A 15,600-nucleotide genomic window follows, 5' to 3' on the forward strand; every position below is an offset into this window, starting at 1 on the left:
TGAGAAGACAGCTTTAAATAAGTAAAACAGCATGAAGTTAGAGCACATCAAATACATATTCAAGCTATATAACCTTTCTATCTTTTCAGTGGAAATGGGAATAGAGAAAAAGAGTGACTTGTCAGAAAGAAAGGAACTATTATTCAGCTAAATAAGGAACTTATCTATGATGGAATTTGCTAGTAAGTGCTCAATAAATACGGTTAAATGAATGAATAAGGGACTAATGGTTGAGGACTTTCAGGTCAGATATATATTTCAAATCTCAAAAGTCCCCTAAGCAATTTTATTTGAAATGTTGCCCATCTTGACAGAAAACATAGAACGGATTCTATGTGATTAATAACGAATTAATCTGTCTCAGTGAAGTACTGCTTTAAGGAAATTTGATCCCATTTACTTTGTTCTACTAGAGACTTAGAATTTCTGAAACTAAAATTTCCTCAGGGCCCCAGGGTGTTTTGAGGTATTTGATAGCTCAGAAATATTAAGAAAAGTCAAGGCAAGGTTTCTCCTTTAACAGAAGTGTTACGTGAAAAAGTAGCATCAAAAAGCATACTAATTGATAAGGGTCACGGCAGGCGCCTGAGGGATTGACCGTTCTCAGAAGATGGAGAATGAGACCCTGTTGATTTGGGACAAATCCAGGAGAGGAAGAGAGTGGTTCAGGGGTTGTGTATCTTCCCCAGTGTTTAGTACAGTGCCTGGCACATAGTAATAATAATAAATAATAATAATTTTGGTATTTGTTAAGCTCTTACTATGTGCAAAGCACTGTTCTAAGAGCTGGGGAGGATACAAGGTGATCAGGTTGTCCCATGTGGGGCTCACAATCTTAATCCCCATTTTACAGATGAGGTAACTGAGGCCCAGAGAAGTGAAGTGACTTGCCCAAAGTCACACAGCTGACAAGTGGGGGAGCCGGGATTTGAACCCATGACCTCTTACTCCAAAGCCCTGGCTCTTTCCACTGAGCCACGCTGCTTCTCTAATAAATAAATAATGTATAATTAATTATGGTATTTGTTAAGCACTTACTGTGTGCCAAGCACTAAGTGCTGGGGTGGATAAAACAAATGGGGTTGGTCACAGTTCTTGTCCCACGTGGGGCTCACTGTCTCAAACCCCATTTTACGGATCAGGTAACTGAGGCATAGAGAAGTGAAGTGACTTGGCCAAGGTCACACAGTAAAAACGTGGCGGAGCGGGGATTAGAACCCACAACCTTCTGACTCCTAGGCCTGTGCTCTATCCACTAGGCTGTGCTGCTTCACTTCACTTCTCCGTGCCTCAGTTACCTCATCTGTAAAAGGGGGATTGACACTGTGAGCCCCACCTGGGACAGGAACTGTGTCCCACCTGATTTGCTTGGAGTCATCCCGGAGCTTAGAACAGTGCCTGGCGCTTAGTAAGCACTTAAGAAATGCCGAAATTATTATGATTATTATCATTATTAATATCATTAAAATAAAGGCAACGAGTAATAACGAACAGCCACAGAGATTGGCCATAGTAATGGTTGCTTCCAGTGTCAGAGAGAGAAATTTAGATGCCTCCTCCACATCACCTCCCTTCTGTTAAAGCTGACAAATCCCCTTTCTTGACCCCAGCCAAAAGTGAGACTCAGAGGACCCTGCCAGAGACATTTGGGGTGATAAATCCTAAAAGGTTCTGAAGTAAAATAACTGATCAATAACGCACTGAGTGACTGCTGTGTGCAGAGCACTGTACTCAGTGCTTGGAAGAGTACAACAGAATTAGTAGACACGAATCTGCCCTAAGATACCTTGACTCTAGTCACTTTAATGTGTCTAGAGCAACAAACCTATTAAGGACTTAGACTCTAGTCACTTTAATACGTCTATAGCAACAAACCTGTTAAGGAGCATACTTCTGCAAAGGCAAGTCCTTGAATAATAATAATAACAATAATAATTATAGTGGTATAATGGTAATAGTAATTATGGTTTTTGTTGAGCACTTAATATCAATCAATCAATCAATCACATTTATTGAGTGCTTACTGTGTGCAGAGCACTGTACTAAGCGCTTGGGAAGTCCAAGTTGGCAACATATAGAGACGGTCCCTACCCAACAGTGGGCTCACAGTCTAGAAGGGAAAGACAGAGAACAAAACCAAACATACTAACAAAATAAAATAAATAGAATAGATATGTACAGGTAAAATAACTAAATAGAGTAATAAATATGTACAAACATATATATATATGTGGGGTGCTGTGGGGAAGGGAAGGAGGTAAGATGGAGGGGATGGAGAGGGGGGCGAGGGGGAGAAGAAGGAAGGGGCTCAGTCTGGGAAGGCCTCCTGGAGGAGTAAAAATCCTGTTTTACTGTCCCCTCCCAAGCGCTTAGTACAGTATTGTGCACAAGGAGCACTTAGTATGGTATTGTGCACAAGGTAAGTGCTCAATAAATACCATTAATTGAGTGATGTCTGTCTCGCCCGCTAGCCTATATGCTCCTCGTGGGCAGGAAATGTGCCTACCGACTCTGTTATATAGTAGTAATAATGATGGTATTTGTTAAGCGCTTACTATGTGCCAAGTACTGTTCTAAGCTAAGAACTGGGGTAGATACGAGGAAATCAAGTCATCCCACATAGATCTCACAGTCTTAATTCCCATTTTACAGATGAGGGAACTGAGGCACAGAGAAGTTAAGTGACTTGCCCAAGGTCACACAGCAGACGTGGCAGACCCCGGGATTAGAACCCATGTCCTCTGACTTGCAACTAGTGCTTTTTCCACTAAGTCACTAAGCAGTAATGATGGAGCCCTTTTACTAGTAGAAATAATAATCATTACAGTGTTTGTTAAGCAATTACTGTGTCCCAAGCACTGTACTAAGAGCTGAATAATTATGATATTTGTTAAGCACTTACTATGTGTGAGGCACTCTTTCAAGATAATTAGTTTAGTCACAGTCCCATCCCACATGGGGCTTATAGTCTTAATCCCCATTTTACAGATGAGGGAAGTGAGGCATAAACAAGTAAAGCGATTTGCCCAAGATCACACAGCAGACAGTGGCAGAGCTGTGATTAGAACCCATGACCTTCTGACTCCCGGCCCCATGTTCTATTCATTAGGCCATGCTGGTGAGTTTGTTCACTTCTCCATACTCTAGCTTGCTGACAATAATATTCTTGTTTCCAAAGAGCAGCTAAACCACTCTCGATTATTTGTTTGAAATATCAATCCATGATATTTATTGAGTACATAGTATGGGTAGCATTCAATGCAACCGAATTGGTAGACATGTTCCCTGCCCATAAGAAGTTTACAGTTTAGAGGGGGATGCAGATATTAAAATGAATTAGGTATATGTACAAAGGTTATGTGGGGGTAAGAAGGCAGGGAGTGAATATCAAGTGTTTCAATCATATTTATTGAGCACGTACTGTGTGTAGAGTGCTGTCCTACACATATGGGAGAGTATAATATAAAGGGTCCAAGAACCCAATGCAAGGGAGATGGAGAATGGAGAGCAGGTAGGGAAAATGAGGATTCCCTGATTAGTCAGGGAAGGCCTCTTGGGGAAATGTAATTTTAGTAACGCTTAAAGTAAAATATTGTGGTTGATTTCATTCATTCATTCAATCCATCATATTTATTGAGTGTCTACTTTGTGCAGAGCACTATACTAAGTGCTTGGGAAGTACAATTCAGCAATAGAGACAATCCCTACCCAACATAATAATAATAATAATGATGGCATTTATTCATTCAATCGTATTTATTGAGCGCTTACTGTGTGCAGAGCACTGTACTAAGTGCTTGGGAAGTACAAGTTGGCAACATATAAAGATGGTCCCTACCCAACAGTGGGCTCACAGTCTAGAAGGGGGAGATAGAGAACAAAACAAAACATAGTAACAGAATAAAATAAATAGAATAAATGTGTACAAGTAAAATAAATAAATAAATAGAGTAATAAATACGTACAAACATATATACATATATACAGGTGCTGTGGGGAAGGGAAGGAGGCCATCCGCCAAGCTAGCTCTCTTCCTCCCTTCAAGGCCCTGCTGAGAGCTCACCTCCTCCAGGAGGCCTTCCCAGACTGAGCCCCTTCTTTCCTGTCCCCCTCGTCCCCCTCTCCATCCCCCCATCTTACCTCCTTCCCTTCCCCACAGCACCTGTATATATGTATATATGGTTGTACATATTTATTACTCTATTTATTTATTTATTTATTTTACTTGTACATTTCTAGCCTACTTATTTTATTTTGTTGGTATGTTTGGTTCTGTTCTCTGTCTCCCCCTTTTAGACTGTGAGCCCACTGTTGGGCAGGGACTGTCTCTATGTGATGCCAATTTGTACTTCCCAAGCGCTTAGTACAGTGCTCTGCACATAGTAAGCGCTCAATAAATACGATTGATTGATTGATTGATTGATTGAGGTAAGGCGGTGGGGGATGGAGAGGGGGAGGGGGGGGAGAGGAAGGAGGGGGCTCAGTCTGGGCTTTATTAAGCATTTACTATGTGCAAAGCACTGTTCTAAACTCTGGGGAGGTTACAAGGTGATCAGGTTGTCCCACGATGGGCTCACAGTCTTAATCCCCATTTTCCAGATGAGGTAACTGAGGCACAGAGAAGTTAAGTAATAATGATAATAATGGTGGTATTTGTTAAGCACTGACTATGTGCCAAGCACTGTTCTAAGCGCTGGGGTAGATACAAGGTAATCAGGGTGTCCCATGTGAGGCTCACAGTCATAATCCCCATTTTACAGATGAAATAACTGAGGTACAGAGAAGTTAAGTGACTTGCCCAAAGTCACACAGCTGACAATTGATGGAGCAGGGATTTGGACCCATGACCTCTGACCCCAAAGCCCGTGCTCTTTCCGTTGAGCCACGCTGCTTCTCAGCCAACAACAGGCTCACAGTCTAGAAGCGGGGAGACAGACAACAAAACCAAACAAGTAGACAGGCATCAAGAGCATGATTTCATGCTATATTATTTCATGCTAAATGATTTCATGCTCTTTGCTTTCATGCTAAATGATTTCATTTTGCCATTGATCCGGAGTCCTTAATAATTTCAGAATTACAACCCTACCCCCATCAGTTGCTTCTTAATACTTGCTGGGAGGACACGGTGAGGGTGGGAAAATGGAAAGACTCCGTGGTTAAGATGCTGCAGTTTTATATTGATTCAGGACACGGTCAACAACACTGACCCAAGACTATAAACGACAGTTTGGAGATTTTTCATGAAACTTGAGATCAGGACTGGTCATTAAGTCAGAGACCAAAGCTAAAGAGTAGAACCTAAAGAGTAGAAGCAGCGTGGCTCAGTGGAAAAAGCACGGGCTTTGGAGTCAGAGGTCATGGGTTCAAATCCCGGCTCCACCACTTGTCAACTGTGTGACTTTGGGCAAGTCGCTTAACTTCCCTGGGCCTCAGTTCCCTCATCTGTAAAATGGGGATGAAGACTGTGAGCCCCACGTGGGACCAGCTGATCACCTTGTTAATTCCCCAGCGCTTAGAACAGTGCTCTGCACATAGTAAGCGCTTAATAAATGCCATTAAAAAAAAAAACCCTAATATTCATTGCTGAAGTCTACTAGCATAAGCAGAGTCTAAGAAAATACTCTGTAAACTAAATTATTATTAAGTTTCATTAAGGGACAGAGGAATGAAAACTCTGCATTCTTAGTAAATGATAATACTAGATTGTGAGCCCGTGGTTGGGTAGGGACCGTCTCTGTATGTTGCCAACCTGTACTTCCCAAGCGCTTAGTACAGTGCTCTGCACACAGTAAGCGCTCAATAAATACGATTGAATGAATGAATGAATAATACTAATATACACTACTACTAATAATGATGATAATAATAATAATAGCAATAGTTGTGGCATTCGTAAAGCACTTATAGTGTGTCAAGCACTGTTATAAGCACTGGGGTAGATACAAGAAAGTCATGTCAGACACAGTATCTGCCCGATGTGGGGCTCACAGTCTAATGGGAAGGGAGAAAAAGAGGAGGGAGGAGATAAACAGTGTGGCTCAGTGGAAAGAGCTTGGGCATGGGAGTCAGAGGTCATGGGTTCTAATCCTGCTCCGCCACTTGTCAGCTGTGTGACTTGGGGCAAGTCACTTAACTTCTCTGGGCCTGAGTTACCTCATCTGTAAAATGGGGATTAAGACTGTGAGCCCCACGTGGGACAACCTGATTACCTCGTATCCCCCACAGCGGTTAGAACAGTGCTTTGCACAGAGTAAGTGCTTAACAGGTGCCATCATTATTGTTTATTTATAAGGAACCACGCATTTCTTGGTGCACTCGAGATTCTAAAGCTAACTATGGTAACTACAAACTATCATTTTGGGTGCAGTTCATATTTGAAATCTAACAGACTGAGAGAGGCTTCACTTAAATCATTCAACAAATATTTTTAGTCAACAGATATATACAGAGTACCCACAGGATAAGGAAGGCTGTGCCAGACCCTGGAGCCATTATAGAAAGATAAACTTGCCCACTGTGTTGTTGAAGAGGTCCAGGAAAGGAGATTTCACATTCTCCCTCTGGAACAGCCCAGCTCTTAACATCTTTATCATTCATTCGATCACATTTATTGAGCGCTTACTGTGTGCAGAGCACTGTACTAAGCGCTTGGGAAGTACAAGTTGGCAACAAAAGAGAGACGGTCCCTACCCAATAGTGGGCTCACAGTCTAGAAGGGGGAGACAGACAACAAAACAAAACATATTAACAAAATAAAATAAATAGAATAGTAAATATGAACAAGTAAAATAGAGTAATAAATCATTCACTCATTCAATCGTTATTTACTGAGCATTTACTGTGTGCAGAGCACTGTACTAAGCGCTTGGGCAGTACAAGTTCGCAACAGATAGAGACAATCCCTACCCAACAATGGGCTCACAAGTCTAGAAGGGGGAGACAGACAACAAAACAAAACAATGACATCAATAACATCAAAATAGATAAATAGAATTATAGATACATACACATCATTAATAAATAGAATAATAAATGTGCACAAATATACACAAGTTCTGTTGGGCAGGGAAGGGGAGAAGGAGCAGAGGAAAAGGGGGGCTCAGTCTCATCAAGCACTAACTGACACTTGGTGAGCACTAAAGCCACCGCATTCATTCATTCAATCGTATTTATTGAGCGCTTACTGTGTGCAGAGCACTGTACTAAGCGCTTAATCTTATTTGGGGGTTAGTAGTGATATGGAGTTCTCTCAGGATCGCACCTGGAGAGTTTCCAGTCCTCTACCAGTCTCGACTACAGGAGGGAGAGTCAAGCAGTGGTATACCCATTCCATTCCTAGATTGGGCAGTGGCTAGCGAGCGGAAGACAATGTGCTACAAGTCAAAACACACCTGTGCTGGGCAACAGTGTCATGGGCAGAGAGTTGAGGGCGGAGACTCAGGTTTACTGCACGGAAGGAGGCTGTGATAATTCACTTCTGTGTTTTTACCAAGAAAACTATGGATCCACTACCAGAACGACTGTAGATGGAAGTGGGCGCTCTGGGAGAGACGTGTCACTGGCATCGCTATGGATCAGACATGACTCAACAGAGACCCGTGATTCCATCTCATTTGTCTTGTCTTATCAGCTTCTTCTCCCCCTCGTCCCCCTCTCCATCCCCCCCATCTTACCTCCTTCCCTTCCCCACAGCACCTGTATATATGTATATATGTTTGTACATATTTATTACTGTATTTATTTATTTATTTTACTTGTACATAGCTATTCTATTTATTTTATTTTGTTAGTATGTTTGGTTTTGTTCTCTGTCTCCCCCTTTTAGACTGTGAGCCCACTGTTGGGTAGGGACTGTCTCTATATGTTGCCAATTTGTACTTCCCAAGCGCTTAGTACAGTGCTCTGCACACAGTAAGCACTCAATAAATACGATTGATGATGGTGATGATGATTCCTAGATTGGGAAGTGGCTAGTGGCTAGCGAGTGGAAGACAAGGCCCTACTGAGAGTTCACCTCCTCCAGGAGGCCTTCCCAGACTGAGCCCCTTCCTTCCTTTCCCCCTCGTCCCCCTCTCCATCCCCCCATCTTACCTCCTTCCCTCCCCCACAGCACCTGTATACATGTATATATGTTAGTACATATTTATTACTCTATTTATTTATTTATTTATTTATTTTACTTGTACCTATCTATTCTATTTATTTTATTTTGTTAGTATGTTTGGTTTTGTCTCCCCCTTTTAGACTGTGAGCCCACTGTTGGGTAGGGACTGTCTCTATATGTTGCCAATTTGTACTTCCCAAGCACTTAGTACAGTGCTCTGCACACAGTAAGCGCTCAATAAATACGATTGATGATGATGACAATCTACTACAAGTCAAAACTCACCTGTGCTGGGCAGCAGTGTCATGTTCAGAGAGGTGAGGGCGGAGACTCAGGTTTACTGCGCGGAAGGAGGCAGTGATAATTCACTTCTGTGTTTTTACCAAGAAAACTATGGATCCACTACCAGAACGATTGTAATTGGAAGTGGGGCGCTCTGGGAGAGACGAGTCACTGGCATCGCTATGGATCGGACATGACTCAACAGAGACCCGTGATTCCATATCATTTGTCTTGTCTTAGCATAAGACAAGACAAATGATATGGAATCGCGGGTCTCTATGCTTCATTTTCAGGGTAGTTTTGTGTTGCCATCTCTTAGACATGCCCTTTCTTTTGTACCCTATTTCTCTAAGAACTCCAAAGTTGACCAAACGAAAATTGAAGGAGACCAAGTTCTCCATATTCTTAGTGAGTTCATCCTGTAGAAGCAGCATGGTATTGTGGATAGAGCACGGGACTGGGAGTTGGAAGGTAATGGGTTCTAATCCTGGCTCTGCCACTTGTCTGCTATGTGACCGTGGACAAGTTGCATCACTTCTCTGTGCCTCAGTTACCTCATCTGTAAAATGGGGATTGAGACTACGAGCCCCACACAGGACAGGGATTGTGTCCAGTTGGATTTGCTTGTATCTACCCCAGCACTTAGTACAGTGCCTGGCACTGTAAGTTCTTAACAAATATATATATATATACATATATCGAGTCATTTCTGAGTCATAACTATTCTGTGGATATATTTTCTCCAGAGCATCCTATCTTCAGTGTGGCTTAGTGGAAAAGAGCCCGGGCTTGGGAGTCAGAGGTCATGAGTTCTAATCCCGGCTCCACCACTTGGCAGCTGTGTGACTTTGGGCAAGTCACTTAACTTCTCTGTGCCTCAGTGACCTCATCTCTAAAATGGGGATGAAGACTGTGAACCCCACGTGGGACAACCTGATTACCTTTTATCTACCCTGGCACTTAGAACAGTCCTTGGCACATAGTAAGCACGTAACAAATACCATCATGATTATTAGTATCATTATTATTCTTCCATACATCATTATTATTATTATTTTCTTACCTCATATTGCTACTATAATGTTTTCAGGGGTGAAGGGGAACACTTGCACTCACCAGGGGAAAAGCATTCTTTGAAAATTCCTCTCGCTGTGAAAAATCGTGGCAGTTCAGTTAATTTATTTTTTCTAACTTTAATTAAAAGATACCTCATCCATCCACAGATTCCTAAATGGAAAAAAAAGAACAGGTAAATTAAATGGAACTTTTTTTCCTTTTGCTCCTTTAAGAACTGACAAACCTAAACCTCAGTAACGGCTGACCTTAAAACTTCTAAGTATTCTTGAGAATTAAACACTTTGAATTTTAAGTATCTTTAAGAACATAACCATGACATAAGAGGTCAGACCATTGGTCTATCATATTCAGTCTCTGTACTAAGTACATAGTTAATAATAATTGTGCTATTTGGCTAGAGCTTTACTTTGTACCAAGCACTGTACTAAGCATGGGAGTAGAAGAAAAATAATCAAATGAGACATAGTCCAGGCCCCAATGGGTGGTTCTAGATTGATAATGCCGATAACTAGAAACTCTGGTAGCAAGGAATAATGGAGGCATTGTAATGGAAATCAGTATTATTTGATGCACTAAGTGCCTTCTTGTTCTTATTTTTCTTACCTGCATTATCTTCTTTTATCTCCTTTGAGTCCAAGTTTTCACTTTAAGTAGTAAGGTTCTGAAGGGCAGGTTCCGTAACCTCTTCAAACTGTTTTAATGATCCATTTGCATTATGAACATATGCTCTTTTCCCCTTTCCTCCTATCGGTAATTTATTTTAAAGACTGTCCCCACGGTAGACTACGAACTTCTTGAGGACTCAGACCACATCTATTAACACTAGTGTACCCTCATAAGTGCTTAGTACAGAGCTATGCACAAAGGTGTTCAATAAACTACCACCTGAATGATGTTAAAGAACTGTAATTACTTTGTAGCTCTTCTCCTAACATGTGTCCCAAAGCACGATTCATATTTGTTGGAGGGTATTTCCCAGTGAAGAAAACATGCTCCACTATGGTGCAGACCAATGAAAATGTGAAAACACCACATCTCGTGCTAACTGGAATTGCCCGGGGCAATCATAATTAAATAGCATTATTCAAGGGTCAAGGAACATTGTGATTTCAACATGAATATAAATGTAAATGACTTTCCAATTAAACTTTTCAGATTTCCCCTTCAGGAAGTGGGCTCTCCACCTGTCAGCTAAACATCCACCAAGGAGCTGAGTTCATCTTTCTATTTTTAAAGCCAAATTCTCACTAAGTGATTTGCTGCTTGTGTAGTTTTCTCTTTTAATGGGGTGGGGATTGGGCAATTAACAGAGGTCATGGAGAGGGATTAAGTCTCATAGCTCCAGAACTTTGAGTCCTTCGCTTCACCCACAGAGCCACGAGGTAATGACATCCCGAATGCCTGTTAAATACTCCCGTCTGTTTCACTTACATTTTAAAACTCATTCTGTAGAGGGATTGCTTCAGGACAATTACTAAGATTGGTGTTGGGGGCTGAATACTGAATTTTCATTCTCAAAGTCCTTCCAGAGGTGAGATCACATAGAAAAGTCCTGCCTATCATGTTTAAAGCTTACGCCGCCTGCCTCTGGATTCCGACTCGTGTCTGTGGTTTTAATTAGTTTGGGAATTAAAAATGAAAGCAAAAAGAAACTCTAATATTGAGATAAAATGGGGTTTTGGTTGATTAAGAATTTTTATCATATTAAAATAGGTATAAGCATATGGAATTCATCACCCCAGTAGGTTGTGCAGGAAGAAAATGCAAATAGGTTTGAGAAAGGTAAAATTCATGGGATAATTGAGCCATCAGAGGAAAACTTCAGGACTATGAGAAGCATAGAAAAGCAGCATGGCTTAATGGAGAGAGCCTGGGCTTGGGAGTCAGAGGATATGGGTTCTAATCCCAGCTCCGCCACTTGTCTGCTGTGTGACCTTGGGCAAGACACTTCACTTTTCTGTGCCTCAGTTGCTTCATTGGTAAAATGGGGATTAAGACTGTGAGCCCCACGCGGGACAACCTGATTACCTCGTATCTACCGCAACACTCAGAATAGTGCTCGGCACAGAGTAAGCACTTAACAAATACCATCATCATTAGCATTATTAGTAGTAGCAGTAGAGTAGGCAAAAGAGGTGCAATTTTCATAAGAGGTGATTAATTGGATTATAGATGTGCTTGAGAGCCCAATCAGATCTACGTACCCCTAGTAGGAGGGGTTGAATTACAACCGGCAAAGGAATGCATCCCGGATAATCGCCCTCAGCCAGACGTCCAACACAATCTGCAACCGGCCTGGACCCAGCTCCTTGTGCGCTCTTTGTTCAGGATTTTGGTCTGACCAGTAAGGTTCTGGAGGACAGGGTTCATAGCTTCTTCATACTGTCTTGCGCCCCACCACCAACACCTAACACGGTGCCAAGAACACTTTAGTGCACATTAAATAATGCTGTGACCTTCGGTAAATCATTTCATTTGTCTGTGCCTCAGTTTCTTCATCTGTAAAATGGGGATTAAGTACCTCTTCTCCCTCTCCCTTAGATTGTGTCCAGGTTGATTAACTCATATCTACCCCAGAACTTGGTGGAGGGTTTGGCACACAATCAGCACTTAATAAATACCACAGTTACCATTTGTGTTATCACTATTCCCTGAGATGGTACATCATAACCAGGAAGATGGATGTCAAAAAGGGCAATAATCACACCGTTTTCCATGCACCATTGGGAAGCAGTGTTGCTTAGTGGAAAGAGCCTGGGCTTTGGAGTCAGAGGTCATGGGTTCAAACCCCGGCTCTGCCAAATGTCAGCTGTGTGACTTTGAGCAAGTCACTTAACTTCTCTGTGCCTCAGTTACCTCATCTGTAAAATGGGGATTAAGACTTTGAGCCCCCCGTGGGACAACCTGATCACCTTGTAACCTCCCCAGTGCTTAGAACAGTGCATTGCACATAGTAAGCGCTTAATAAATGCCATCATTAACATTATTGGACAGAATGGAGTGGAGTTAATATGGCCTTGCTTGTGTGCTTTTTAATGTTCTTATAACAAGTCATCAAAAAAGCCAACAAACCTAATGTTTAAGCATTGGTACGCACACATACACACACACACAGTTGTCCTACATATTTAAAGATATTAATGATAGTGAAATTAACTTAGTTTTTGTGTAGTCGAAAAGGTTGTATCTTTAGCCTTGGTTACATTGTACACACAGAAAGGCTGTCTGTCCTTTTTTATGTTATGCTTGCATTTGCAACATTTTGCATTGCTTTCTCTTTAACCTCCTTGTCTCTTTTTTCCTTATGAAGTTTTCGCTCAAAAAGAGTAACTCATTTCTTGACAGCATTTTGCCACGCTAGTCTATTTGCAGCAACTGACTCCCAATTTTCATCAGGGATGCAGCTCTGTCAAACAACCAATAAAGCAATGTCAGTCAATATTATTTATTGAATGCTTACTTCGTGCAGAGCCCAGGGCTAAGTGCTTGAGAAAGTAGGATCTAATACAGTTGGTAGATGCGATACCTGTCCTTGAAGTGCTTACATTCTAGAAGAGGAGACAGATGTTAAAATAAATTAACGACAGGAGAAATGGTGGAGGGTAATTATATGTGCATAATTGCTGCATATTTGAGTGCATAGAAAATGCAGAGGGAAGGGAAGTGAGGGGTTAGTTAATAGAGGACTCTTGGAAAAGATGTGATTCAGGAGGGCTCTGGAGGTGGGGAGAGTGGAGGTCAGTTGGATATTCTGCTAGAGGGGAATTCCAGGCCAGAGGGAAGGTGCGATCAAGTGGTAAGCCATGGGATGGATAGCTTTTCAGTTCCTCATTTTCAGCATAAACATAACCAATCATGGACAGCTGAGATGGAGTTACAGAAAGTAGGTGGGCATTAGACAAGTAAAGTGCATGGGTTTTGTTGCAATAGGAAATCAGAAAGTTAGGAGGAGGAGAGCTGGTTGAGGGTTATAAAGTTGATGGTAAGGAACTTCTGTTTGATTCAGAGGTGGATGGGCAGCCATTGGAGAATTCTTGAGGAGTGGGGAGATATGGATTGAATGTTTTATTAGAAAAATTATCTGGGCAGCAGAAAGAAATATGGACCGAAGAGGGGAGAGACAAGAGGCAGGGAAGTTAGCAAGGAGGCAGATAATAATAATAATGATGGCACTTGTTAAGCGCTTACTATGTGCAAAGCACTGTTTTAAGTGCTAGGGTGGATACAAGGTGATCAGGTTGTAGCACCGTGGGGCTCACAGTTTCAATCCCCATTTTATAAGTGAGGTAACTGAAGCACAGAGAAATGAAGTGATATTATTATTATTGTATTTCTTAAGTGCTATGTGCAAAGCATTGTTCTAAGTGCTGGGGAGGTTACAGGGTGATCAGGTTGTCCCACGGGGGGCTCACAGTTTTTAATCCCCATTTTTCAGATGAGGTAACTGAGGCCCAGAGAAGTGAAGTGACTTGCCCAAAGTCACACAGCTGACAGTTGGCAGAGCCGGGATTTGAACTCACAACTTCTGACTCTAAAGCCCAGCCTTTTTCCACTAAGCCACGCTGCTTTTCAGCTTGCCCAAAGTCACACAGCTGACAAGTGGCAGAGCCGGGATTTGAACCCATGACCTCTGCCTCCCAAGCCCTTGCTCTTTCCACTGAGCCACGCTGCTTCTCACTACTGCAGATGCAGTAGTGAGGTTGAATCAATCAATTGTCTGAGGCTTGGTTTTTCCTTAAAATGTTTCCTCTGCCCTCCTAGCTTTTCAGTTCCTCATTTTCAGCATAAACATATCCAATCAGTGACTGGTAACCTAAGCCTACAATTCAGCCAAACGAATCACTGATATTGAGCATCGTTCAAACTGATCCTTGAGAAGAGGGACAAGTTAACCCCTGACTCCTAGCCCTTAGTAGTGACCTCTGAGTACTTCATTCTGAATTGTTACATTTTTGCCAAATTAAATAAAATCGACTCCTGTTTAATGATGTAATGCCACTGGACTTTTCAGCTCAGACTGTGAGATTCACGTGGAGCAGAGAACTGCATCCAGCCTAATTAACCTGTATCTACCTCAGACTAAGTAACCATTCATAATAAGCTCCTTCTAGACTGTAAGCTCATTATAGGTCGACTTGTACTTCCCAATCAATCAATCAATCAATCAATCGTATTTATTGAGCGCTTATTGTGTGCAGAGCACTGTACTAAGCGCTTGGGAAGTACAAGTTGGCAACATATAGAGACAGTCCCTACCCAACAGTGGGCTCACAGTCTAAAAGAGCGCTTAGTACAGCAGCGCTCTATACACAGTAAGCTCTCAAATAAATATGATTGAAAGAATGAATAGGCGGGGCTGTGTCTGCTAATTATGTTGTATTATACTCTTCTAAGTGCTTAGTGCAGTGTGCTGCATACAGCAGGACTCAATAACTATGATTGATTGCTCATTAGCATCATGACATATTTTAGAGATGATTATGCATGGAATATTTATTGATGTTGACTGAGAGGTTGCCCTGGTTAAATAGGGCCAGATATCTGGCTCTTTAAGGGACTATTTTTCTAACCCTGAGTAGCTCAGGAGAAATATCAGTCAATATATATATGTATATGTATACATATATATGGAACTACTGGGCTACAAGCTTTTCACTGGAAGTTCTGCCTCACTTGAAGTCACAGATCCCATATGAGCCCGTTGTTGGGTAGGGACCGTCTCTATATGTTGCCAACTTGTACTTCCCAAGCGCTTAGTACAGTGCTGTGCACACAGTGAGTGTCATTAAATACGATTAAATAAATGAATGAATGAATATGTGACACTTTGGGGTACTTCTCTGGTATTCCTTTGAGGGTCAGATCTCTGAGGCTGAATCACTGCAGAGTCCACGAGGTGAGGAGGCTGAAGAGGCTTCTCTTGTATTAACTGGCAGGACTGTATTAACCTGTATTAATAAGGATAGCTAATCCTTGATTTGAGAAAGGTCTCAGAGTTTCCATTGAAGGATGTGATTGAAGGATTCTATATTTAACCAGGCTTTTCTGAAGGAGTGGCAGCACGGTCTAGTGGAAAGAGCCTGGGCTTGGAAGACAGGGGACCTGGGTTCTAATCCCAGCCCTGCCAGTTACCT

The 15,600-nt window shown here is 41.9% G+C and overlaps 1 non-coding gene across 1 annotated transcript; it reads left to right on the forward strand.

Moving 5' to 3' along the window:
- The first annotated feature begins 7,246 nt into the window (after window positions 1-7,246).
- Window positions 7,247-7,384, forward strand: LOC119920670. The gene has a single exon (XR_005448401.1). It is a non-coding gene; the product is annotated as a small nucleolar RNA SNORA7 (small nucleolar RNA).
- The last annotated feature ends 8,216 nt before the right edge of the window (window positions 7,385-15,600 follow it).

The sequence above is a fragment of the Tachyglossus aculeatus genome, chromosome X1, assembly GCF_015852505.1.
Source record: "Tachyglossus aculeatus isolate mTacAcu1 chromosome X1, mTacAcu1.pri, whole genome shotgun sequence".
Lineage (NCBI taxonomy): Eukaryota > Metazoa > Chordata > Mammalia > Monotremata > Tachyglossidae > Tachyglossus > Tachyglossus aculeatus.